This window comes from Megachile rotundata, chromosome 2 (genome assembly GCF_050947335.1).
Source record: "Megachile rotundata isolate GNS110a chromosome 2, iyMegRotu1, whole genome shotgun sequence".
NCBI classification, from domain to species: Eukaryota; Metazoa; Arthropoda; class Insecta; order Hymenoptera; family Megachilidae; genus Megachile; species Megachile rotundata.
Genome location: NC_134984.1, coordinates 14568017 through 14593738, shown reverse-complemented (window position 1 = coordinate 14593738; position 25722 = coordinate 14568017). Strand labels below are relative to the sequence as shown.

Genomic DNA, 25722 nt, shown 5'->3' with positions numbered 1-25722 from the left:
TTTTGGCATTTGGAAATTTCGAATTATACTGATTTCGAATTTAGGGATTTTGGGTATGGGGGTTTGGGATCTAGGGATACTGGGGTCTAGAGATTTTTGGAATTAGAGTTTTTGGAGATTCGGGATTTTTGGAACTAGGGATTTTGGGAACTAGGGATTTTTGGAACTAGAGTTTTTGGGGATTCGGGATTTTTGAAACTAGGGATTTTTGGATCTAGGGATTTTTGGAACTAGAGTTTTTGGAATTAGAGTTTTTGGAACTAGAGTTTTTGGGGATTCGGGATTTTTGGATTTAGGGATTTTTGGAACTAGGGATTTTTGGATCTACGAATTTTTGGATTTAGGGATTTTTGGATCTAGGGATTTTTGGAACTAGTGGTTTCTGGATCTAGGGATTTTGAACTCTAGGGATTTTTGGAATTAGAATTTTTGGGGTTTAGGGATTCTGGAACTAGTGATTTCTGGATCTAGGGATTTTATGCTCTAGGAATTTTTGGAATTAGAATTTTTGGGGTTTAGGGATTTTGGAACTAGTGATTTCTGGATCTAGGAGGTTTTGTACTCTAGGGATTTTTGGATCTAAGGATTTTTGGAATTAGAATTTTTAAGTTTTGGGGATTTTGGAATTTAGGGATTCTGGATCTAGGGATTTAGGAATATAGGGGTTCTTGGCTCTAGGGATTCAGGATCTTGGAATTTGTGATCTGAGAATTGTGGATCTAGGGATTTCAGGATATATAGGAATTTTGAAATTGAGTAACGTCAGGATGTAGGGGTTTTATATTTAGTGACACATTATTTGAGAACTAGGGATTTGGCACGAGGCTACATTCAGATTTTAGTGATTTTAAATGTCGAGTTCTATAATTTTCAGAATTTGAAAACAAAAATATTGGAAGATTGAAAAATTAAGAGACTTAAGTTAAACTTAAGAAATTTAAACTCTTGGACATTTTATTATACTTGTTTCCCAATTTTATAAATTAGGGAAAAATAAATGAATAAAATAGAAAAGTTCGTAGATTTGGTAGCTTGACGAGGGAATCGAGTGATCTTGAAATTGACAAATACGGGTAATGACACATTTATAAATGCGGTGTACTTTATTCCACTTTTCCGACGTCCCCTCGTATTTGCCTTTGAACTCTGAATTTCCACATTCCTCCTTATATTACTAAAACGCGAACGAGAGAAAAAAAAGAAAAAGAAAAACGAGTAAAAGACGCAGAAATCCGGGAGAGTCTCCGCGCCCCACGTCGATTCGTCCCTGTTTTTTCGGTTATTAAGAAAACTCGGATGCAAACTGTAAATATGAATCGTCCAAGTTGGTGGAAGGGAAAAAGCGGAACGTTTGCCAAATTTATTTTCGTCGGTTCCGAGCACGGGGTGGACCGGGGTACCTCGATCGATCTTATTTCTTTTTTTCCCCCAAGCGAAATTGTACGGTTCGACAGTGGTAACTGGAATGTTCATCATTGTTCCCGGTGCCGTTGTGTCCAAAGTTGGAAATGATTCATTAGTAATGGGTAGTACCGGCACGGCGCGACCGGCATTGGCGATTCAATACGTTTCCCTCGCAAGTTTTCGATTAAATCAATCGCCGTGAAGTTTCAACTCACTGGTATTATTTGAATCTTGCCGGAGTTTAAATATCCGAAAAGTATTGCGGCCAATTAAGTGTTCCGAAGTTACGGCAAACTACCGAAAAACTAATACGTTTAAATCTTTCCTTCCTATCGTTTCGATAATTTCAATCTATTTCACTCGATCAACTTGAAAACCGAACAATTATACGTTTCTCTTATATTCGCTCGTTCCAATGCTATTCATAACAATAAATTGCGGAATATGTGAAAGATACCAGGATTTAAAGATATCGAAATCTAGGGATTTAGGGATTTGGAGATCTAGCGATTTTTGGATCTAAGGATTTTTGGATATAGGAATTTTGGAATCTAGGGATTTTTGGATTTAGGAATTTTGGGATATAAGAATTTTGGAATCTAGGAATTTTGGGATATAGGAATTTTGGAATCTAGGGATTTTGGGATATAGGAATTTTGGAATCTAGGGATTTTGGGATATAGGAATTTTGGAATCTAGGGATTTTGGGATATAGGAATTTTGGAATCTAGGAATTTTGGGATATAGGAATTTTTATGGAATCTAGGGATTTTGGGATCTAGGAATTTTGGAATGTATGGATTTTGGGATATAGGAATTTTTATGGAAACCACGGATTTTGGGATCTAGGAATTTTGGAATCTAGGGATTTTGGGATATAGGAATTTTGGGATATAGGAATTTTGGAATCTAGGGATTTTGGGATATAGGAATTTTTGAATTTAGGAATTTTGGGATATAGGAATTTTGGAATGTATGGATTTTGGGATATAGGAATTTTTATGGAATCTAGGGATTTTGGGATCTAGGAATTTTGGAATGTATGGATTTTGGGATATAGGAATTTTTATGGAAACCACGGATTTTGGGATCTAGGAATTTTGGAATCTAGGGATTTTGGGATATAGGAATTTTGGAATCTAGGGATTTTGGGATATAGGAATTTTTGAATTTAGGAATTTTGGGATATAGGAATTTTGGAATGTATGGATTTTGGGATATAGGAATTTTTATGGAATCTAGGAATTTTGAGATATAGGAATTTTGGAATCTAGGAATTTTTGGAACCAGGTATTTTGAGACCTGGGGAATTTGGAGATCTACTGATTTTGGGATCTAGTTCTTTTCCGATCTAGCAAATTTTGGATCTAGGGTTTTTGGAGAACTAGTGGTGTTGGGATCTAGGGAATTTGGGGATCTAGTGATATTTGAATCCACAGATTTGGAGATTTATGTGTTTGAAAATCTAGGGATTTAGAGATGTTGTGATTTAAGAATCTAGTAATTTGGTAATTTGGGAATTTAGAGCTATAGGGATTTGTAGATCTAGGGATATAATGTAATCTATATCTAGGAATATGGAGTTTTGGATATATCGACTTCTATGTATATAGAAATCTAGGGATATATAAATCTAGAGAGTTACATCTGTATTGAGGACAGGGAGAAATTTCTCAAATTCTCAAATGTTGAAACTTAAAAATCTTCAAAATATTCCAATCTTCAAAATCTTCTTCTCAATATCCCAAAATTCAGAATTTCCTAAATTCCCTAAATCTCCGAACACTAAAATCCCCAAATGCCAAATCCGTAATCGCAAAATTGCCAAACTCCGCAATCGAGAAAAACTTGCTCCGTCCTTGATGTTTCGCCCGAGGAATTCCGTGCTCTTCATCTTTTTTTGTCCCCCGCCGTTTGTTCTCTTGCTCGTTCGACGTAACATTCGGTTGCCTTTTCCACGTTCTTTTCCGTTTCCATCTTTTCTTCTTTATTCCCGTCATCAGGCACAGTTGTCAGTCGGCCTCCTTCTCCGCGATTCACAGCCATCGGCATCGCCGCGATTGCACCGGCGACCGATTCCGATTACGTTCTCGTTGATATTTTTGGAAGTCCTCGTCACGTCGGCCATATAACTGTCAGCTGTTTTATCATGAATGATTACGAGCCGTACAATCGTCAAACCGATTTTATCGACTTTCGGTCCAATTTGCCCGCTCTAGATTGTACATTCCCTAAATCTGAATTCGAGAACATCAACTTGGATGTAGCGAACGGTCTCATTTCGAATAATCCATAAGTAGACAAGTAATTGCGGTAAGTATGTTGCTTAATGTCGTGGTATAACAGTTTGTGAATTTATGACTTCGTCTGACACGATTTCTTGTACGAATGGCGATTGCGATTGTTTCAGGTTTTGGGTATTTGTGATTGTAGATAAGTATTCAAGTGTTAGTATTAAATACTTGAAATTAGAGATTGGTATTCAAGTACAAGTATCCGATATTGGGACTTGCAAATAGGTACTCAGATACAAGTATTATGTACCTCAAATTATAGACTATTATTCAAGTACGTGTATTAATAATTAAATTAACAAATTAGTAATTACATATAAGTATTATTATATTGGAAATTTGATATTAGTATTCAATGGACCAATGAGCACAGCAGTCGAGGCCCTTATGAAATCAATCAATCAATCAATATTAGTGTTCAAGTATAAATTTATAACTGATATCCATTAAAGTAATGATCTTCTGCTCGAAGACTCCTTTCATATAAAATTTGTAACGAACTCCTATTTTAGATGTCTGACTGCAAATTTGTTACCCGGAAATAGTGACCAGTCACTGATTTAATTAACGAAGTAAATTAGTAATTAAATCAGTGAAGGACCATCGATTTCATCAGTGAAAGTTACACTGAATTAATCAGTAGTTTTTGGCTGCCAAATAAACGCATTTCAATCATTTAGAATTTAACACTCACTGTAGCTTAATCTTCTGTTGTTATTAGAGAAGGCTGCAGTTTAGATTTTTTTTATTTTATATTATTTTTTAGGGCTTTAAAAATTTGTGGATTTAATCATTTTTGAATTATAAACTTTTCAGTTCTCTAAATTAAAAAATTTTTAAATTTCCAAATTCTCAAATTTCCAAATTCCTAAAATTCCAAATTCTCAAAATTCCAAATTCTCAAATTCCAAAATTCTCAAATTCCAAAATTCTCAAATTCCAAAATTCTCAAGTTCAAAAATTCTCAAGTTCCAAAATTCTCAAATTCCAAAATTCTCAAGTTCCAAAGTTCTCAAGTTCAAAAATTCTCAAATTCCAAAATTCTCAAATTTCAAAATTCTCAAATTCCAAAATTCTCAAATTCCAAAATTCTCAAATTCCAAAATTCTCAAATTCCAAAATTCTCAAATTCCAAAATTCTTAAATTCCAAAATTCTCAAGTTCAAAAATTCTCAAGTTCCAAAATTCTCAAATTCCAAAATTCTCAAATTCCAAAATTCTCAAGTTCGAAAATTCTCAAGTTCCAAAATTCTCAAATTCCAAAATTCTCAAGTTCCAAAATTCTCAAATTCCAAAATTCTCAAATTCCAAAATTCTCAAATTCCAAAATTCTCAAATTCCAAAATTCTCAAATTCCAAAATTCTCAAATTCCAAAATTCTCAAATTCCAAAATTCTCAAATTTCCCAATTCTCAAAATTCCAAATTCTCAAATTTCCAAATTCTCTTAATTCCAAATTCTCAAATTTGCAAATTCCTAAATTTCCAAATTTTGAAAATTCCAAATTCTCAAAATTTCAAATTCTCAAAGTTCCAAATTTCTAACCTCCCAAAGTCTCAAATTCCAAAATTCTAAAATTTCCAAATTCTCAATTTTCTAAATTTCCTAACCCAAATTCCTAAATTTCTAAATTTCTAAATTTCCAAATTCCCAAAAACCTACATCCCCAAACCACCATATTCAAACACTAAACCCCCAAATTTCCAAAATCTCAATCATTTAAAAAATCTCAAAATCCCGAAAAATAAAAATACGAGCACCTGCACTTTGACAATTGATTTCCGCTATTTACCGTGTAATTAAAACCGCAATAGCTAAAATTAAAATGACGTATATGAGTTTACACCAGCCATCGATCCAACACGTCTAATTGTAACTTTCACGATGATTGATCGTAGACTCATGGCACTGTTCCAGTACGATTAAAACTGTTCGAATGTGTCTTTCCAGTCGCATTGGAATAGACCAAATCAAACAAGTGCTTCCTATTTATTCCAGTTTTCCATCAATTATTTATTACCGTACGGTATGCGATAACGCTTTATCAATCTAACAATAGAACATATATATTTAACAAAAAAAAAATCAATAACGCAGATGAACTGTTTCAGAGAATCAATTTATCGAAAATAAAAAAAGAGCGTCATATTTTGCAAAAATAACTGAAAATTTTAGGGATTATATTTTTATTTCTGTAAGCTATGTTGGTTCAATATTTTATTTTATTTTTTTTATTTTTTAGTGCGGATTGGTGTGTTGTTAGAGAGTGAGGAATATGGGTAGATAGGTGGAAGTGTGTGCGAGAAGTTATGCCCAGGGTTCCGCAAAGTTTAAGTACGACACTGACCGCAGGTGACAGTACGTGTTATATAATCGGGTGCAATGTAGGCACTGTTCGAATAAGGATTTTGTGTACGTGAAAATTTCAAGCTTTCAATGACTATTTTTAAGTTTCTATGGATTTATATTTTAAATGCTTATATTCACAAATTTTTCAAAAGTCAAATTTTTAAGTTAATTTATTATTTGACAATTTTTCAAATTAACAAATTTGACAGTTTTCAAATTTTCAAATTAACAAATTTACCGTCTGACAATTTTTTTTTTCAAATTTTTCAACTAACAATTTTTCAAATTAACAAATTTTTCGACTTCCAAATTTTCAAATTAATAAATTTACCATTTGAAAATTTTTCAACTTCAAATTTTTCAAGTTAACAAATCATCAATTTATAATTTTTCAAATTAGCAAATTTACCATTTGAAAATTTTTCAACTTCAAATTTTTCAGGTTAACAAATCATCAGTTTACAATTTTTCAAATTAACAAATTTACCATTTGACAATTTTTCAAATAATAAATTTTTTAACTGACAATTTTTCAAATTAATACATTTTTCAACTTCCAAATTTTCATATTAACAAATTACCAAATTTAGAAAATTTCAATCTCAAAAATTGATACATTGGCAAATTAGCCAATTGACAAATTTTCAAATTAACAAAGTTATCAGCTTCAAAATTTAGTACTGTTTAAATTTGCAAATTCACACATTTAAAAATTCACTAATTGCTAAATTTAGATATTTTCAAATGTTCAAATTTAACCAGAAATTTTCAAATGTTCAAATTTAACCAGAAATTTTCAAATGTTCAAATTTAACCAGAAATTTTCGAATGTTCAAATTTAATCAGAAATTTTCAATTTTTAAATTAAGAAATTGTTAAATTACAAATATCCAAATTTTCAAGTTCCCAAATGATCAAATATAAGCATTTAGAAATTCGATTTCTATATTTATAAATTACCAGATTTCTGAGCTTCCTCCTTAAGTTTCATATTCCCTAAATTTTCTAAATTGAATGTCTAAATATCTAATTTCCCTAAATTATCAAATCGCATCTCCAAATAATTTCCACATCACCAAATTATTTTCCTATTCGTCAAACACTCAAATTACCAAATTCCTAATCTTCAAAATCCCCAAATCCCCAAATTGCGTGATGTCCAAAAGCCCCCTCCCAAAATTCTCAAACCGCGAACTCCAACGAGCCCTGAAATTCCCCAAAAATGTAACAAGCGAAATTAAAAAAATTTCTCAACCAAAAGTGAACGAACAGCGTATCCTGTTTTCCCCTGTAGCTCCAGTTTCCCTAGGGGAGCCTATCATGGCCGGCAGTGTACTCGGCGAATCCGTTGTATTTTCCAGCTTTTTATTCGGCGTGGAAATTGTAAATCGAATTCCTTCCGGTGAAGCTGTCGGTTTTCATAAATTCAAATCGGTGATTCGTAAACGTTGAAAATTGCTCCATCGGTGAAACAGAAAATTCAGGTCAATTTAAAATACTGCACTCCGGAATCCCCGCTTTTCATCGACCTTATCCACTCGCTTAGCACTCGGCAAGATGCTAAATTATAACTCAGCTTCGATGGAAACGAGGCGGAGAGTTGACAGCATCAAAATTAATTTCACGTCTTCTTCTTTCGTGCTCCAGCGTGACTCCAGAAGAAGCTTAGATGGATGCCTACGTTTATTCGTGCGGAAGATATAATGGCTTCCACTGTCCCCCCCTCTTTAGCCTCCGCCATCTTCTCTGCCGCCTTTTCTGCTAAAAAGGAAGATGATTGTGTTGAAAATGCGGGATTTCGTGCCGGCGAACAATCTTTAACTACACACGCACGCGTGTACACAAAAGAGAACGCGAAGAAAAAAGGGAGAACTCGATAAAGAAGAGGGATAGATATTGGAACCGGAGAGAAGTTTGAGCACGGAGGAAAAAAAAAGGGGAGACAAGCCAAAAGACTTACTGCGTGGTAAGCCCACGGTGTGCTCACCCGTCACCTATCGAATTCTTTTCTCACCAATTTTTTGACACTTGCTAATGCTGGGTGACACGAGCGAATTAACTGAACGAACCTTCGATATCCTTTTATTTCACTTACGGATTTGGGGATGTTGGCGCATGGAATTGTGGAGACGCTGAGATATCGAGGTATAGAGATTTAGAGACATTTAGGGACATTGAAATTTAGGGATATAAGAGTACAGAAATGTAGATACAGGTAGTTTGAGATATAGGTCACTGGGAATATTTGGTTTAGGGATATTGGGATTTGGGGATATTGGAATTGGGGGTTTTGGGATTTGGGGATATTGGGATTTGGGGATATTGGGATTTGGGGATATTGGGATTTGGGGATATTGGGATTTGGGGATATTGGGATTTGGGGATATTGGGATTTGGGGATATTGGGATTTGGGCATATTGGGATTTGGGGATATTGGGATTTGGGGATATTGGGATTTGGGGATATTGGGATTTGGGGATATTGGGATTTGGGGATATTGGGATTTGGGGATATTGGGATTTGGGGATATTGGGATTTGGGGATATTGGGATTTGGGGATATTGGGATTTGGGGATATTGGGATTTGGGGATATTGGGATTTGGGGATATTGGGATTTGGGGATATTGGGATTTGGGGATTGTGGGATTTTGGGTTTGTGGGATTTGGGGATATTGGGATTTGGGGATATTGGGATTTGGGGATTCTGGGATTTGGGGATTCTGGGATTTGGGGATCGTGGGATTTGGGGATTTGGGAATTTGGGGATTGTGGGATTTGGGGATTGTGGGATTTGGGGATTGTGGGATTTGGGGATTGTGGGATTTGGGGATTGTGGGATTTGGGGATTGTGGGATTTGGGGATTGTGGGATTTGGGGATATTTGGATCCAGGGATATTTTGGGAGGTGGGACTATTTTGAGATCTAGAGATCTATGGATATTTGGATCTGGGTGTATTGAGATCTAAGGGTATTGGAATTCAGGGATATTTTGGAATCTAGGGATATTAGGATCTTGAGATATCAGGACCGAGGGATATTGGGGTCTAGGGCTATTTTTAGATCTAGGGCTATTTTGGGATCTAGGTCTATTTTAGATCTATGTCTAGTTTGGGATCTAAGGCTATTTTGGGATCTAGGGATATTTTGGGATCTAGGGCTATTTTAAGATCTATGTCTAGTTTGGGATCTAGAGCTATTTTGGGATCTGAGATATAGGAATCTAAGTTTATAGAGATTCAGAACATCAGAGAGTTACTGATATAGAAATCTTGATACACAAAAATTTGAATTGTAAGTATTTAGATAGAAGTGCCTAGGGATATGAAGAATTCTATAAAGAACCAGGGATATGTAATTAGGGATATAGGGAGCTGAGGATACAGAGAACTAGACTGGTAACATAACTATGTGGGAGAAGAGTATAGGAATCTCGTTATGTATATAGGGATGTAGATACATGTAATTATAGGGGTATAGAAATAATGGTTGTACCTGTATTTAGGGAAATAATATTTGCAGATCTAACTAAATCTCTAAGATTCCCAGAATAATCTAGGGATCAAGCATTCTATAGAGCAAGAAATCTAAGGACCAAGAGATCTAAAGATATAATAATCTAGGGATCAACGGATCTGCAGACCAAGCTCTCAAGAAGCAAGGGACCTAGAAATCTAATGATATATGAACATAGATATATTGCAGTCCAGAGAAATCTTAAAAAAAATGTCCTCCTATAAATTCAAGAACGTTAATAAATAATTCCGCAGGAAAAATGTCGGAATCACGAATAGCGAACTTAGGTTAAAAGTTAGGTTACGTGACTTCCGAACAGTTGGTACGTGGAAAATAAAAATTCGATGGATATTATTCACAGGATGACCCATATAATCGTTGCAGTAGCCAAAGTGCAATTTAGAATAGGATTCGCCTAATTTGTTCGGAAGGGATTCCTTGACACATCACAAACTCTGTCACGCAGACCAGTTAATGGAGAGTAAGGTTATCCTTTGGGACAAAGGGACTTCTCGTTAGGTCGCTCCTTTAACCGTTTTACTAAACTCTCGTGACGTCTTGAGCTTAAAATCCCGTCGGGCTGCTTGTCACTTCTCTACTTTCGACTCCGGTCGCTCATTCGTCCTTCTGGCTTCTCGGTTCTTCAGTTCATCACACATTCCACTCTGGTAATTGAGAAATTCTCCGAGTAATCCCTGTTTTAGAAGGATTTTCGTGTCTTCGACGTTTCGCCCGTTCCACCGGTCGGATAATTCCGTGTTTAACTCGACCTCTCATCGGCGGATTTGCCAAATAAATAAATTATTAATTACCGAAATGCAATTTTCGCGTCGAACGAAATATTAATCGTAGGCACTTTGATTACCTGTATTCGCCTCGCTACGCTGGAAAGCTTAAATTGCCTCAATTTTGTCTTTGAGAGCTTTCATCATCTATTTATTAAATTCGCTATTTATTTATAGTGATGAAGTACTAAAACATTACTTTCATTTCAGTTTTAATTATTTTAGTATTTCAAACGCAGTTAAGATTTACGGAAACGCGAAAATAATTTGTTTGAATAAGTTGCGGTATATACGCTGTCACTGCGCATGCGTAATACATCGCGCGCGCATGCGCATTACGCATTTTCATTTACGAAATTATTTTTTGATAAATATATTAAATACAACTGAACTTATAGCAATTTTATTTAGCATACAACAGTATTTTCGTAGACTAGAGTTTCCCAATAAATAAACAGCTGATGTTATCACATAATTTAATAAATAAAATTAGCAAAAATTAAATTAATATTACTGATAACATAAAATTGAACATTATAGACGAGTGATCATCTACAAGAATGCTATTTAATTCCTCTACTCATTTCACATTTAATTAATATTCACAGTACATTTTATTGGAAAACTGAAAGGAGATTAATAAATTAATAAATTCTCTACGTATAAATTTTACTCGAGAATTTCTCTCAGAGTTGTTAAAATATGTCCTGGAGATTCATTATGCACGATTATACGGTCTTAAATTGGCTAAAAATTAGGGAATTTTATTTTAAACCTTGTTAATAATTCCGGGACAACTTGTACAATATCGAAGCTATTTTAGCGAGTGAAGTCTTTTTAGTAGCAGTTTCAAGAGTACGCCTTGCGAGACCAAAAGTGATCTACCACTTGTGCGACGTGGTCTACGAAATACAAAATGATGCATCTAACAATAAGTGTGTCAGCAGAATTACTCGTAAATAGTTTCTTCTATGAAAATATAACAAGCACGAGTTATGTCACTCATAGATCTCCCAATTTCACGTATTTTTATGCTCGAACGAGTTTATGATCTTGAACATCTTTGTGGACTGCGTTTTAAGACACAGTTGGGACCGAAGATGTTGAAGATGATGATTCAATTTTTAACTTATCTCTATACAAATAGATTCTTGTTTGAAATTCAATAACAAATATGATCTATACTGCAAATGAATTTATTTAAACATAATATCTGGTTTAATTACATTGCATGTATAAACATCATGTAACCACATCATGTAACCAAATAAACATCATGTAACACCACAATGTTAAATGAATGATAAAAATTTCAGTTCATAGTTGCATTCATAATAAACAATAATTTTATAGAGAAAGAAATATACTATACATATCATAAAATTAACAAAATATAATTATTGATGATAGATGCAGAAATTTCTCCATTTTTAAATTTTAAAACTGAGATGACGTTTAAATTGATTTTTTGGTATAATGACGTTTTAACAGAAGGTTTTTCGATCTCCCGTCATCCACGCAATAAAAACTGTAATTGTCAAATTAATTCTCCCTAGTAGTTTACTATGAAGCTCTTTTAATCCACTCTATCGCGACGTTCTAATCTGGGAAATCGGAAACTAACTCTCTGAACAACTTTCCACTTAAGATCCGCTACCAAACCACCAGATTGCTCTATCTAACCCTGAACTCATTCAATCCATTCTATTTTCAACATTTTTTGGAGAACTTCTACTTTTTTACTTTAAATGCATTTACTGAATATTTTAGTAAATTTTGAAAATGCTTTTTTGGGTTTCAAGTGTACGTTCATAGAATACTCCAACATTGTGATTTAAGAAATCAACAAATTTGTGGACTCATAAATCTGAAATATTTTAAATTATAATCTACAAAATCTGAAAATTTTTGATGTACAAAATTTGAAGCTAATAATCTGAATATTCGTAACCACAATAATTTCTAAATTGAATACTTTCTTCACATGAAAATGAATAATAGAACTTTTTACCTCTGCAGCATCATTTTCCTAAGGGGTAGTTTAACCTTGCGCCCCAAATTTGGATCAAATTGTTTGGACGAGCATTAAGAGTAATATACAAATATGAATTTAAACATTCATAAATTTCCAAATTTAAAAATTTCCAATATTGTGATTTAAGAAGTCCAAAAATTTATAAACTCACAAATCTTAAATATTCTAAACCCCAAACTAAAAAATCTGAAAATCCTTAATTACCAAAATCTTAAAAACCTAAATATTTATAACCACAAAAATTTCTAAACCGAACACTTCCCTCACACAAAAATGAGCAATAGATCTTTTTTCCTCAGCACCATCACTCTCCCCAGGGGTAGTTTAACCTTGCGCCCCAAATTTGGATCAAATCGATCGGATGAGCGTTAAGAATAATATGCAAATATGAATTTCCAAATTTAAATATCACCAACATTGCGATTTAAGAAATCTAAAAATTCATAGACTCATAAATCCAAAATATTCTAAACCACAAACTAAAAAATTTAAAAATCCTTAATTACCAAAATCTTAAAAACTAAATATCTAAAATCCTAAATATTCATAACCACAAAAATTTCTAAACTGAAGCCTTCCTCCACACAAAAATGAGTAATAGATCTTTTTTCCTCAGCACCATCACTCTCCCCAGGGGTAGTTTAACCTTGCGCCCCAAATTTGGATCAAATCGATCGGATGAGCGTTAAGGGGCATAACGTCGGGTCAAAATTGACCGGATGTTGCCAGTACGACGCTTAAAGTCGAATCTCAGCTGATTTACACTCTCGTTTCTATATCCCCTGCGGAGGTGGCAAGAGGCGGGAAGACGAAGTACAAGGAAAGATTTGCGACGAAAGAAACTTTCCCGTAGGAAAGATTAAGGTGTTGGCATCCACTCCTCCATATCTTTAAGTTCACCCGTCGTTTTGCCCTTTACGACCCCCTGAAAAAACACTTTTGCGATGCTTTTTCGCTTCTACAATCAACCAAACTTTGCGAATACTCTTTCACTCGAAGAATTTTTAATTGATTACCTCTTAGCACTTTCTTTCTAACGTAATTACGTATAACGGGAATGAACGCGGAATGAAAATCGGGGTAGTTAAAAAGCGGATCGGTGAAGGATAGTCGCATGCTTTTTAAGTTTCAACCTCTTTGCGAACCTATTCGATATTTACGTGCTGGGAATTATTCAACTGATCGTCCTCGATTTTTTATTTAAAATTTCGGGGTTGGTGGTGGATTTGCTGAATTTGTGGAATTCCTAAATTCGTAGATTTCTGAACTTCTAAATTTTGTAAATTCTCTAAATTCTCTAAATTCTCTAAATTCTGCAAATTTTCCAAGTTCTCCAAATTCTCTAAATTCCGCAAATCTTCCATCTTCCCAAAATTCTTTAAATTCCCCACATTTCTCTAATTCCAAAAATTTTCCAAATTCTCCAAATTCCCCAAATTCCTCAAATTCTCTGAATTCCTCAAATTCCTCAAATCCCCAAATTCCCAAATCTCCAAATTCTCAAATTTCCAAATTCCCAAATTCCCAGATTCCCAAATTCCCCAAATTCCCAAATTTCCAAATTTCCAAATCTCCAAATCTCCAAATTCCCAAATTCCCAAATTCCCAGATTCCCCAAATTCCCAAATTCTCTAATTCCCAATCTCCCAAATTCCCAAATTCCCCAAATTCCCAAATCTCCAAATTCCGGAATTTTCCAAATTTCCAAATCTCCAAATTCCCAAATTCCCAGATTCCCCAAATTCCCTAAATTCCCAAATTCCCAAATTCCCTAATTCCCAATCTCCCAAATTCCCAAATTCCCAAATTCCCAAATTCCCAAATTTCCCAAATTCCCCAAATCCCCAAATTTCCAAATTCCTAAATCCCCAAATTTCCAAATTCCCAAATTCCCAGATTCCCCAAATCTCCAAATTCCCAAATTCCCTAATTCCCAATCTCCCAAATTCCCAAATTCCCAAATTCCCAAATTCCCAAATTCCCCTAATCCCCAAATTTCCAAATTTCCAAATTCCCAGATTCCCAAATTCCCCAAATTCCCCAAATTCCCAAAACCCCAAATTCCCTGTCTCCCAAATTCCCAAATTCCCAAATTTCCAAATTCCCAAATTCCCAAATTCCCAAATTCCCCAAATTCTCTGAATTCCCCAAATTCACAAAATTATCTAAATTCCTAAATATCCCAAACTCCCAAAACTCCATCCATTCCCCAAATTACTCCAATTTTCAGAGATTCCAAATTTGTAAATTTCCAAACCTCGAAACGTATCTATTATTCCCTAAATTTCTACACTCCCAAATTACCAGTCTCTAAATTTACTAAACAGTCACCTAGATTTCTACATTCGAAAAGTGTATAAATTCAGAAACTTGGACTATTTCTATTCCTACCCCTACAAACCTAAAAATATTCAAATTCCTCAAACTATGGAACTACGCTTTCTTTATAGTCTCCGAGTGGCACTGGCACATAAAGGAATGAATTAAAATACACAATGGATAAAAATATTATCCAAGTTTGCTATTGCTTTTGCGATCGCAGTTGCATTCTTGCAATAAATCTTGCGTCGATTTTCTCTATGCACGGCTATATCTCCCGTGAAATATTCGAGTATTTTATTGTCGTCTTTCCAGTACGTGCATATTCTTCATTTTTTTTTATATATACAGGTGAATTTTACGACTCGTCTTTCCGTGGTATACGCTTTTGCTTTTTATTTGACAGTCGTGAAATATTTTATACGTCCATCGTATACCGTAGAGGAACGCGCACGTGTTTATACGTACAATTTATATCAAATCTGTTACACTTGCTTTTATTCGTCGTTTTTCTTCCCATCCTCTTTTGTTGATTAATAGAGCGCAATATACACGACGATACTGTAGATATATTAGTTTCAAAAATACAGACTGTTTGAAACAGACGCAGATAACGAAACTTCGTGCTCGAAGATTAACTGGAGCTTTTCCCTACGGGAACAAAGAACAACTTTTTATTTTATGATGCATCGCAACCACAATTATAGCGTTGAAGTTTTCGCGGTTTACGGGAACTCGCGGAAAAAGCACGTTTTTCAACTATATTCGATTTGATCGCGTAAAATATCAAATTAACCCCTTGTCATATTAAGACGAGTCCAACTCGTGACTCACGCTCACATGTGAGAAACCTTACCCGAATTTTTAACACTCTCCAACTTGTAATTCAGGTCTAATAATTTGTGCGAAGGATCGCTGAATATAAAATACATTTTAATTTTCTTTGTTTTAATCTCTTACGGCTGAACTTTACGCGACGCTGCTTCTCTGTACGGCTTAGTCCAACGCGAATTACGCGTAAACAGCGCTACAATGTGTGACAATGCTGTTCTCAAAGCGAGTACATTGTAACGAAGTTTTTGATGATTAAATTACAATTTTACCAAAGATATGCTTTAACTTTGATAATTTGCTTTTTTAGAAAATTCACAAAACATTTCTAAACGTTCCCAAAATCGTGTATTAGTGCAGACATGGTGCCTAAACCTGGCGGTACCTTTTATTTACATGTAATGTACTTTTGTGGGATTTGTTAATACTCTTGTGAAACGTGGTGAAGGCAGAAAGTGCGAATTAAAGCATGTGAAAACGATCATTCGATTGAAACGGTGAGCGAGGGAGGCGCTATGGCGATACGTGATCTATGACATTCGAAAGCCACTATAGTGGATTGTTGTACAGGGAGATGGTATCGAAAACCACTATAGTACGTCGTGCGTAAGAGGTTAAAGCTACGTGACAAACCTTACTTGAATTTTTAATATTTTTCAACGGGAAGTTTTGGTTCAGTTTGTGTATAAGATCGCTGAATATAAAATACGTTTAAATCATCTTTGTATTTTTGGTTGACACATCTGACAAATAAATTGCAATTAAAGCACAATGATATATGAGAGTGCGATTATTAGTTTCACGAAAATAAATTCTCGCAAACGTCATAATTTCTGATTGATATATATTAAGAGTTCTCTACGACTGGTTGACCTGCATTTAGTTTACTGTTGAAGTATAAGTATTTATTAAGTAATTTAAGAATTGAACAGTTTAGGGATATAAGAATTTAGAGGCCTAGAAAATTGGAGTCGCAGGAATTAGAAACCTTTGAATTATCGTTAATACCAAATTAAAAATCTTCCACTTTGAAAATCCAGGAACATCAAAATCTCTCTATCCAGAAATTCTTAAAAATGAAGAAATCCTAGATTTCGCTATAAGAATTCAGTAAATTTCCTCTTCATGCCCATATCCGAAGATATCATCACGCAGCGTACATGAAGCACGAACGAATATAAATAAAATTCACGAACCGTCCGCATTTCGTGGCATTCTCATCCGTCAAAGTATTAATAATTTCCGTAGCACTCAACGGGTGGTCTGTAATCCGTCATTTAGACAGATTTCGGTTGTTGCAGTGTTAATTAATAGTTTCACGGTGTCGGGCGTACGTTGACCAACCGGTGTATGATTTCCTCGCACTTGTGTTCCCGTATAAATCAGCATTACGAAACAAATGCGCCGTGTCCCGGCGTGTACACGCATACGCTTTTATTTTCGCGGCGTGCATCGGTGGCGACAACGTGCGTTGCTCGATGTATACATATTTTTGTTTTGCGAACGCGGGGAGCGTGAATGATTTAGTGGTGCCTATATTAGCAGACACTTGACAGAGTCTAGTGGAAAAGCTTAATGGCTCTCGTGATCGGAAGGGAGGCAGGGTAAAAAAAAAAGAGAAGGAAACGCTTTACCGGTGTTGTATCGTGCCACGATTTTTATCCGTTTTACGAGTACCTCGAGTGCTCGTTCGACGACGAGGTGGAAAAAAAAGGAGGGAAAATGAGGAGCCAGAGACACGCGAATTCGTGGATATTAAATTCTGGCCGAGTATAAAGAAAAAGGGAAAAAAAATACAGCCGTTCCTCGCGAGTATTAAAAGATGTTACGGTCGTTGATCTGTGATACTACCCGCGGAGCGTATTACATTTGTTCTGCTTCTACGGCTTGTACGTTCCCTGTGAAATTTTATTCCGGTGTGTAGTACGTTTAACTCCCTTTCGAATCGATTTCAACGGGATATTATTGAATCTTCTACTTATTGCTCTTTCGCTATCAGTATGCACCATTCGGTTTCCCCTTTGTGAGGAATCGTTCAAAATGGTCAATTTTGCTGCGGAATGCTAACGAAAAATTCATTCGTGCATTATAGAATCGCATAAGGTGGCATTGAAATAGGTCGGGCTTTTTGACTTTTTTGTATATAAGTTGTGTAGTATCTGATAGGTTGACAGTCGGTACTATCGACTCATGTGACAACTTATTGGACATGTATAGAATGTATGATGTGAATGACTGGTTTATACTGAATTCACTGGCGATTTACAATTTTTTTAATAGGTTTATAGCAAATTTAGTATATGGTCATATGTGTTAACATATGTGGTAATGTATGACATATAGGTTATAATGTATGTTAGGTGAGATTAGGTTAGGTTATGTTATACTGAATCCACTGGAGTTTTACAATCTTTTTAATAGGTTTATAGCAAATGTAGTATACGGTCATATGTGTTAACATATGTGGTAATGCATGACATATAGGTTATAATGTATGTTAGGTGAGATTAGGTTAGGTTATGTTATACTGAATCCACTGGAGTTTTACAATCTTTTTAATAGGTTTATAGCTATTGTAGTATATGGTCATATGTGTTAACATATGTGGTAACGTATGACATATATGTTATAATGTATGTTAGGTGAGATTATGTTAGTAATATGTGGTAATATATGTTAACATATATGGTAATATATAACACATATGTTACAGCATATGTTATATGTATGTGTATGTTATAGCGTATGTTATATGTATGTGTATGTTATAGCATATGTTATATATATATGTATGTTATAGCATATGTTATATGTTTACGTATGTTACAGCATATGTTATATGTATATGTATGTTACACATTTATGTTATAATATATGTTAGTTACATCTGTATATTACTATGTAAGAATTACTACAATTTAGTAGCAATAATACTCCAATTTTCATGAAACAGTCATAAAATAATTTATAGTTAAATTACAACATGTTAAAATTTTAAAATCATACACCTAAAACACTATAATCTTTGTCCAACATAAATAAACACAGTAAAACATAAAATACAATATAATAAAAACTACAACCCTTGCACCATTTTTCAAAATGAATATAAATGAAAATATCCTGCAAAACATAATATAAATTAAGTATAAATAGTATACAAAAAAGTTCCATGTTCAGAAATGATTAAAATCGTTAATAATTTCCAAGCAATATAAACTCACAAATAAATTCTGCAACTTCAATAATTTCGAGCAACTTATTTCTTCGTAACAGTTGTGTAAAATTGCTGCGTAACTTCGAAATATCATTCGAAATATAACCGATGTTCCACGATGTTACGTAATATAACCGTATACTGATTTAATATTTGTTCCTAATTTTATACACTGTTTGACTTCAATTAAAGTAGCGATATACATATGTATGTTGCCCCCGCAAATATCAAAGAGATAAGAAAAAAGCAAACGAGAAAAAGGGACACAGGTAAAAAATGCAAATTACGAAGGAATCCGGAAAGTCTAACTAGAACGCAAACGTTTCATCACTATGCAAAGTTTGAAGTTCAGCTTTATAGGAAATTTATCCTACCATGCATCTATGGTTATGTACATATTGTAATGAAACAGCAAATTGAGATTCAGCAAATTTGCTCTAACTAATCAGAGACCTTTGACCATTTAATAATTACTGGCTCCATCAAAATTTTGAATAATTTAATAATTACGATACGCGTAATTTGTTCCAATTCGATTTAATTTAATTTTATGGAGATTCTACGGATATTTTTAAGGGCTTCGAAACTTCTTCCAGTTTATTTCCAAAACATTAATCGTACTATATTATTTTGAACTTTTAAATATTTTATAAATTCGACGTTAAAATAAATAAAATTGATAAAGTTGTTTTTCCCTGAATTTTGCCTGATGAAATATTTGAGAGATTCCAACTTCTTGACATAAATTTTCAAACGAACACAAATTTTCTGCCAATATTCACTTTGAGATTGTTTACGAATAATTTATTAACTAAAAAAGCACTAAATTACCTCACAATCTTAAATATTTTACAAATTTTCTTGCCATCGAATAAATAAAATTGACGAAGTTATTAAATGAGAAAAATTAATAATAATTTTCATAAAAAGGTATCTTTTTATATATTCATAATTCAACAGAATTAAATTTTAGCTGTAATCGCAAAAATCATTCCTTTGAAATGTTGAAGGTGAGGAGATCCGTGGACGAATAAAGTGTCGTAATTAATTATGTACAAAACAGAAAAACTATTTATTCAAGAACGATATAAAATACAATCAGAATTACGTGAGAGGAATATAAGAGAACAAAATTGAATCGAAACATGCGAACACAAGAAGGAACAAACAATGATGATTAACATCGCTAGATGGAGACAAATGTTAATGCTAATTCGTGTATCGCTCTTATATTACTTTTATCTCCAATATGAAAGTGGAACACGTACATTTTAAAAAAGGATGTCTAACAATACATAAAAACTATATTTTTATTTATAAGCAATCTATAGTGAGAGTAACTTAATTGGAGATGGGAATTTCGTTGATTAACGATATCGGAAACACGTTTATTTCGAAACTAGTGCGAGTTCACTTCAGGATGAAATTATTTTTAGTCAAATATATTGCGGTAGAATTTACCTCCGGTTTTTAGTGCTATTGGAAATAGTATGACACACTACAAATTCTATAATATTAGTCGTAACCTTAATACGGAAGATGTAAGTCTATTTGAGTGTCCTAGACATTGTCTATCATTGCAAGTAGAATCATAGTCAATGTCTATCATTGCAAGTACAATCTAGTTCAGTTTTTAATAAATTCTCAAGTCGTCGGTTCTCGTTTCAGCATCAGAGCTCTGATCGATTTCACTGTTGTCTGAAAATCAATTACAGATCAACTGGAGAAAATACGCTCACATTTCAATAAAGAGTGAAAGCGAAATGTTATTATATTTGTTATGATATTAAATCAAATACATTTCTGGATAATATCCTCTCTGATCAAAATCTTACTTCAAAGGAATTATATTATTTTTATTATGTTTATAAATGAGAATTATTATTTTATTAATAGCAGAAAAATCTCGTAGCTGGGATCTGCATTTGGTCCAAAAAGATTCAAGGAGATTAAAATAGCTGAACTACTGAAATAATTAACGATTAATTCATTAATCTTGAAAGTGAGGCAAGTGCATTATAGCAAAACTATTTTTTTAGTTAAAACTTTGAATATTAATGGATGATACACGTACATTATTCATTGTATACATTGTATACATTGCATACTATACAATAATAGAGGGTGGTCAAGAAAAACGAGGCTCCAAAGCAGACTGTACGTGACATTCGAATTGAGCGCCCTAGTGGGTCACGTGACGGTCAGGGCCTGACCACGTGACTCTTCTCGCGCGCTCAATTCAAATATTACAATACAGTCCGACTCGGAACCTCTTTTACCTTGACAACCCAATACAAAATAGATCAGATGAAGACAAAAGAAGACTTAACCATTAGTACTCTATAAAAACTCCATAATAAAACTCTATACAATAAAAATATTATCTTAGTCAACATCTTAAACTCTAATAAACGATAAACATACATTACTTAATATACAAAATTGTAGGAAAGATGACAAAATTTATTGCATTAATACTCGTCAATATTTTAATATTGATCAAACTGTCAACCGTTAAATACCAGGCAATAAGAGAAAGTGGACTTGTCCCACTTCCAAAATAACCGGTTCAATTATAAGATTAACGCGTTTCCAGGGCACACAGCAATCTATTTCGGTGGATAGAAGCAATCCACAGTTAAGAAAGTGCATTGAATTTGAGAAAAAAAAAGGAAGAAAGGAAAAAGGAAAAAATCATTCTACGATTTTCTCTGAAAGCGATTGGGTTGCGGTTGAATGTAACGCGAGCTGTGCTGTAGTCAAGTGGAACGTTTCGTATGTGCGCGGAAAATAAGAGTTTCTGCAATTGCTGGCTGGTTGGTAAATACAGGGCTAACCCGTAAATAACTTTAACCGTACTAAATAGCGTGTTCGCCAAAAGCTACCCCCACCCTCTACCCCTCGAACCTCCTCGCATTTTTTTACTCTTTCACACAAATGAAGTTGTCAGAAATGTTTCCGTTCCGGTTCGGTCGTGACACGTTTTTTACCCCCGTGGAATAGTCCTGAAAGCAACGTACCCTTTTATTTCTTCGGGCCAATGGAAATTACGTTTCTCTATCGATTCCAGAAAATTTGATTAATATTCATGATCCTAAAAATAACGATTACACGCACCGGGGGTTGGTGTATGCAAGCTGTTAGCACCTTCTAATGGCTGTGGAACGAAAAATTCGTTGGGTTAGTTATTTTTAGGTGAATTTATGGATTTGTTGATTTTGGGGGGAAGGTTAGTTAACACCTTTTGAATGTGAGTATGGGCAATTTGAGCATTTGAGAATTTGGGGAATTTGGGGAATTTGGGAAATTAAGAGAATTCGGAGAATTGGGAGAGTTTGGGGAATGAGGGGAATTTGGGAAATTTGGGGAATTAAGAGAGTTTGGGAAATTTAGAGAATTTGGGGAATGAGGGGAATTTGGAGAATTTGAGAAATTTGGGGAATTTAGAGACTTCGGAGAATTGGGGAAATTTGGAGAAATTAGAGAATTTGGGGAATGAGGGGTATTTGTGGCATTTGGGGAATTTACAGAATTTGGGGAATTAGGAGAATTTGGGGAATTTACAGAATTTGGAAAATTTGTGGAATTTGTAGATTTGGGAATTTGGGAATTTAGGAATTTGGGAATTTAGAAATTTGGGAATTTAGAAATTTGGAAACTGGGAAATAGGGAATTAAGGAATTATGGAATTATGGAATTAGGGAATTATGGAATTATGGAATTAGGGAATTATGGAATTAGGGAATTATGGAATTAGGGAATTATGGAATTAGGGAATTATGGAATTAGAGAATTATGGAATTATGGAATTAGGGAATTATGGAGATAGGAAATTAGGAAATTAGGGAATTTGGGAATTTGGAAATTTGGAAATTTGGAAATTTGGAAATTTGGGAATTAGGGAATTTGGGAATTAGGGAATTTGGGAATTTGGGGATTTGGGAATTTAGAAATTTGGGAAATTGGGTAATTGGGAATTTGGAAATTTGGAAACTGGGAAATAGGGAATTAGGGAATTATGGAATTAGGGAATTATGGAATTAGGGAATTATGGAATTAGGGAATTATGGAATTAGGGAATTATGGAATTAGGGAATTATGGAATTAGAGAATTATGGAATTAGAGAATTATGGAATTAGGGAATTATGGAATTAGAGAATTATGGAATTAGGGAATTATGGAATTAGGGAATTATGGAATTAGGGAATTATGGAGATAGGAAATTAGGAAATTTGGGAATTTGGGAATTTGGGAATTTGGAAATTTGGAAATTTGGGAATTAGGGAATTTGGGAATTTGGGGATTTGGGGATTCGGGAATTTGGGAATTTAGAAATTTGGGAAATTGGGAATTTGGAAATTTGGAAATTGGGAAATAGGGAATTAGGGAATTCTACAACCTAAAATATTCTTTGAAATTTAGAGTTGTCCCAACCTTATTGATCTACCTAAGTTCTCTCCCTACTCTCCCTATTCTCTCCCCAGTTTCTTCCCAGTCCCTAATCTATCCTGAATCAAGAGCAATTCATAAACGTCTCCTTTAGTTCCCTAAAACCCTCCCGTATACCAATTATCAACATCCACTTAAATTCTAAAAGAGAAACGTACTAAAAGTATGTTTATGAAAGAACCATCTTCCATCCCATTATACCTGAAAAAACACGTAGGTATAATGTACCGGGATGTTCGAAGTTGGAAAGTTTTAATCGCGAAGTAGTGCAGACATCTTACGGACTGGCTAAACGTCAGCCCTTAATTAATTTTCTGTGTTCAAGCCTTAATTAATCCATGCGATTGAAAGGAAATGCGAAATCAAAGCAGTGCAGCCGCGGAAGTTGTTTATTGAATTCCTACGTCGTACTGCGGTTAAATGCGACGGAATGTTTAAACTCGCGGAAGTGAATTAAGAGTATCGTGTAACCGAACGAAGTTTCAGGGTTTCAAGAAATTAGGAAAGTTTGCACCGCGAATACCCTCAACACTTCCTTCCGTCCCTCGTCGTGTCATCGAATACGGCAGATATTGCGGTTCAATGCTTACAAATAAGGCTGGCTCGAGGCCAATAAAATTCTCTTGTTGCCTCCACGTGAACAAAACTTGGCCAAACATTAACATGCAAAATAAATCCTACGAATGATCGCGTTCAATTGCTTCAAATTCTGACACGACCTTTTGCTGTAATTATACTGGGCCGACATCTTGAATATTTCACGATAGGAAATGTCGGAGGGTATCTTTATTTTGTGATGGACAAATACGTTACTTTTGAGATTTCAAGATTATTATTTGGTTAGGGAATTAGTTAGGGAGATCGGGAAAATTTTTGTTAGGGAGATAGGGAGATAGGGAATTAGAGAATTTGGAAATTCGGAAATAGGGAATTAAGGAGATGGGAATTAGGGAGATAAGGAATTAGGGAGATAGAGAATTAGGGAAATAGGGAATTTGGAAATTTGGAAATTTGGGAAATAGGGAATTAGGGAATTTGGGGATTTGGGGATTTGGGGATATGGGAATTTGGGGATTTGGGAATTTGGGGATTTGGGAATTTGGGGATTTGGGAATTTGGGGATTTGGGAATTTGGGGATTTGGGAATTTGGGGATTTGGGAATTTGGGGATTTGGGAATTTGGGGATTTAGGAATTTGGGGATTTGGGAATTTAGAAATTTGAGAATTTGGAAATTTGGAAATTTGGAAATTTGGAAATTTGGGAAAAATGGAATTAGGGAATTAGGGAGATTGGGAATTAGGGAGATTGGGAATTAGGTAATTAGGGAATTAGCGAATTTGGGAATTAGGGAGATAGGGAATTAGGGAATTAGGGAATTAGGGAATTAGGGAATTAGGGAATTTAGAAATTTAGAAATTTGGAAATTTGGAAATTAGGGAATTTGGGAATTAGGGAAATAGGACATTAGGGAGATAGGGAATTAGAGAATTAGGGAATTAGGTAATTACAGAGAACTGTATCAATTGGGTCATTCATGTCAAATCACTTTTGAACGTCACCTTCTGATTTTGCTCTAATACGTTGCAATCCATGTGAAATTAGGGGAAGTTCTAATAAATTGACGGAATAAAAAAAAATTTTTTAAAATAGCCCAATCCTTCATGAATAAAACAAAAAAGAATTTACCGAAATCGGTTTAGTAGTTCCCGAGAAAAAAATTCGTAAGTGAAACCTCTTTTCGCAAAAATGGGTAAAAATTGCAAACTAAAGATTCCTCAACTTTGAAATTGTTCCTTAAAAATTCGAAACCGGCAAAATGATGACTTAAACCCCCCCTAATATCGCATGGACTACAAAATACTTTGATTATAGCTAAATCGTAGCTGGTGAAGTGATCGATTTAGCGTAGAATGCCCCGATTAGCTTAGAAAGTCGAAAAGTGTCTGCTCAAAGGTTTAACGCGTAGGCGTTGACTCGACAGATCGTTTGAGCTGAAATATTGAAATATTTTTGTCGAGATATGAAAGGTGAAAACAAGAAAGTTTGTCGAATAGGTTCTATACGCACGAGAAAGTCGGCAAACACGGTCTAAAGAGGAATCTACAGGTGCGCGCTAACAAAATCCTTTGTGCGAGTCTGTTCCCTTCCTGCCGTTGTCATTTCACCCCGAAGGGTGAATCTATACAGGCGCTATTTATTCGAGTTTCACAATCGGGACCGTGGAACGATCGTCCCCTCGCTGATATCCCCCGAAATTGGCAAGATAATCTCGAATCCCGTTGAAATTTTCCACGACACCCATTTCTGCTTTCTCTATCAGAATATTTATACGCCATAAAGAGGCGCATTCGCGCACACTTGTTCCCGCGTTCTCCATTGTCCTCCGCTTTTATCCTCTTCGTTCTATTCACCGATACTTAATAGCAATACGCGGCACCGTAATGCTAATAACAATGGCAGACGTAATAACCGGGCTAGTGAGTTATACGGTGAACAACCGCTAATTACGTGTATATAATG

At 34.6% G+C, this 25722-nt stretch overlaps 1 protein-coding gene and 1 long non-coding RNA gene across 17 annotated transcripts in view; one reads left to right on the top strand and one right to left on the bottom strand.

The window, feature by feature from the left end:
* Positions 1–25722, top strand: part of LOC100881673 (lachesin) — a 76707-nt gene that overhangs the window by 8418 nt on the left and 42567 nt on the right. The gene's annotated exons all lie outside the window — the stretch shown is intronic.
* Positions 1–25722, bottom strand: part of LOC105661850 (uncharacterized) — a 94694-nt gene that overhangs the window by 27286 nt on the left and 41686 nt on the right. Inside the window, exon 8 of one of the 15 annotated variants that reach the window (XR_013037311.1) lies at positions 7010–7808. The exons of 13 other annotated variants lie outside the window; for them this stretch is intronic. This is a non-coding gene — a long non-coding RNA (uncharacterized LOC105661850). Of the gene's footprint in view, positions 1–7009; positions 7809–25722 lie in introns of those variants that run through there. One more of the 15 variants, XR_013037313.1, reaches the window with a different exon arrangement.